Raw genomic sequence first — 3,323 nt, forward strand, 5'->3', positions numbered from 1 at the left:
GAACAGACGAAGAAAAAAGTCACCTATAATTTTCAATTTTGGTGCATTAAGTATTTACTAAAAATCGTGCACATGTTTGAATTTCAGTGGCCTTGACATGAGGGAGCACAAAGTCAGGATCAAATTTTCTAAAAGTCTTGTAATCACAATAATATAAGAACATACAAATGACTTTAAAAGTCTCTGACAAGTTTGAATCTCTGTGACCCTTGCCCTCAAGGTCAGAATTCATTTTTTTTTTTTTTACTTTTTCAAATTTATCCTGTAACGCAAACTGGTGTTCATTCTGCCCAGCACAATGCACCCACCCATAGTATTTCAGTGTTCGGTAATTTATTTAATTTCAACATTCTGTGTCACCACACGCAGCTCTCCAATCTCAGCTTCCTCCTTCTCCAGATCCTGGCACAATTACAGGGGGGCATGATCCGAAGATGATCTACCCCTGGCACTGCTGCCTGAATGCACTGCATCACCCCTACCCTGCAGCTAAGCCACAGACCATACTCCATCATGGTCTGTGGCTTAGCTAAGAGTCACCCATGCTCTGGGTGACTCTGCATGTTTCCAGTCTTAATATAGGTACATCTAGTAGGAGGCTAAGGGGTAGTACTGGCGACTTCCAGTATTTGTAAATATAGTGATATGAGTGCATTTATCTTAATTTAATGATCAGTCAGTAACAGTAAAATCACCAACAACAATCATTAAAACTGGAGCAGAAAGGGAAAGTATAAAAAGTCTATGCGGGTGTGATCACAGGTACGTCAGTTTGGTGTGTGGGCAAGAATTCGACCCAAGTAACTCCACCCAAATACTGCTACACAGAATACAACTGTGTGTTTGCATCTTACTTGGCAGGTGGAGTGTGTGTCGGTCAGGGTGGCGAGGTAATGGCCAAGTGAGCATCCTGGAAGGTGGGTGATTGGAGAGAGTCCAACCTGGTTTATCCAGAGAGGTGCAAGGACAGGGGGCAGACAGGTGTAAAGAATTGAGAGTCTTAACGTAGTGACCAACATCCTTAGAATGTAAGCCTTAGCTAAGTGTGATGATGGCTTCAAGAGATGACTAGAGGCACAACACAGAAACAAAGAGTATGAAGCAAAGGCAGCCTGTTAGTAATGTGAGGTTAGCTGACAAACTGGTGGAGAAGACTTGGTCCTAAATACTACTGTGCTGATCTCTATCGGGTGAGCTGAGCAGGTGGACTGATGAGGGCTCCACCCAGAGGTGGATACACTGGGAAACAGTGGAAAAACACAGGTAGCTCATCATGACACTTATCAGCCAAGGTGGAAGCTGAATCATGTATACACACATAAAATCTAGACATTAGAATAATTTAATTTACTCTGCATTTCTTATTCAACATACTAATTAGACTTATACTATGTATTTTTGAATAAAAAGATGATCTACTATTAGCAAAAGCACATACAGATAGACCCTGTTGTAGCACTCTGTATCACTTTAACATTTCACTAGCTGGGCCCACATCCTCAATTTAGGTTTAACAGCATTTTAGTAGGTAAAAGTGAATGCTTTGACATGAATTGAGCTGCGGTTCGGGGAAGGCCTCGAAGGGGACTGGCAATGGCTCCCGGGCCTGGCAGATCCCCGTGTACTAAATAGAAGTGAAGAAGTTAAAGAATAGAGAACAAGGAGGGAGGGAGGGTGGGGCACGTAAACAAGAATGATCAGCTTGCAGAACGGGGGAACCTAAATTGATGACAGCCGGAAGGAGCATGTTTGGAGGTGTGGTCCCTGTGATCAGATGTCACTGATGGAGACCACCAATTGCCCTAGTGATTTTAACAGAAAATACAAATTAAAGTTATTGTCACATCAGTATGAGCAGAGTTTTCTAAAGTGCTGTCATACATCCGTTTCTGCTTTTAAAACCCTCTACATGAGTTCTGGAAGTCTGAAAGATCTTAAGGTATTCAGCTGTATCTGCAGTTTACCTTTCGGCTCAATATGCCCCAAGGCCCTGAATGACACAACACAGCACAGCAGGTCAGTTTAAGATTTTCACACATCAGCAAGATAAATAAAAACATTCCTTTATTTCAGTTTCAGCAGGCCAGACTATATCACAATGTCCTTCAATCAGGCAATCAAAAAAGACCAAAAAGACCTTTCAAACTTCAGTGAATTAAAATAATATTTTACTCTGTTTAAAGCCTGTGTATATTTAAAATATATATTACCCTCTTTGGTTACTCTGTGTCATGGTTAATTACTGTACAGAAAATACCAGTTACATGATTGTATGATCTCTTTTGATTTTTTTGTCTTCAATTTTCTCAGTAAAACAGCTACAGCATATGTGCAGAATAGCATAGCTTTTGCACTCTTTCACTGGTTAATTTTAGGGTTATTACAAAAGTATTCAAATATTTTACAAAAATGTGCATTTGACATAAAGAGTGGACATATAGCACCACCCAGTCTTTTGTCACTGGGTGGTGCTGAGGTCTGAATCTGAGAGTAGCGCCTATATTCACAAAGAGAAAAGAATCATTACAAACAGCTGTCAAGTTTATCTCAAACCAGAAAAAATCTGATCCTTTCTTATCCCGACAGACTTCAGGTTGTAAAGTTCTGCGTTTTCAACATACACTTCTGCTGACAACTGACATAACAGTATAATATCCAGTATAATATTTAAACTTTGAGTTGTTGGTACTTTTTAAATGTAGCTAACTGACAGTGCATGTCTCCAGTCTTAATGCATTGTGGTCACCTGCATGTAAATGGAGTGGTTCTTACTTAGCAAACCACATCTCACAAAAACCTCTTGAGTGTATTTGTAACACCAAGTGCTGCTAAACAGACCAGGGAATATTTAACATAACTTTTCTAGATGTCATTATTTTATTTTGGATGCTTACATTATTTTACTTGGCATGCAGACACAAAATATTTCACAAAACTCAGAAACTGCTAGGGTAAGCATCATTAGCCCTTTAGATCATCCCACAGATTTTCAATGGGATTCAACTCAGGGATTTCTGCAGCCAGTCAGTGCCGGTCAATTCAATACCTGAATGCTAAAGCATTCATCATTCAGGTAGTAACTCACCAGGATTGATGTACGTTTGGATTGTTTCATGTTGGAAGACAATGCGACGACCCAGCTGTCGCCTGCTCCAGATTTTCACATTTCTTTCTTTCTTCATGATTAGTTCCACCTTGATGAGATTCCCAGTTCCAGATGCACTGAATCAACCAAACAGCATAATACTCACTCCACTTTTTTAGTGTGGGGATGGTGTTCTTTTTGGGTTGTACACCTCTCCAGTATGAATAACTTTTCTCCA

Source organism: Rhamphochromis sp. 'chilingali' (assembly GCF_963969265.1).
Source record: "Rhamphochromis sp. 'chilingali' genome assembly, chromosome: 14".
Classification (NCBI taxonomy): Eukaryota; Metazoa; Chordata; class Actinopteri; order Cichliformes; family Cichlidae; genus Rhamphochromis; species Rhamphochromis sp. 'chilingali'.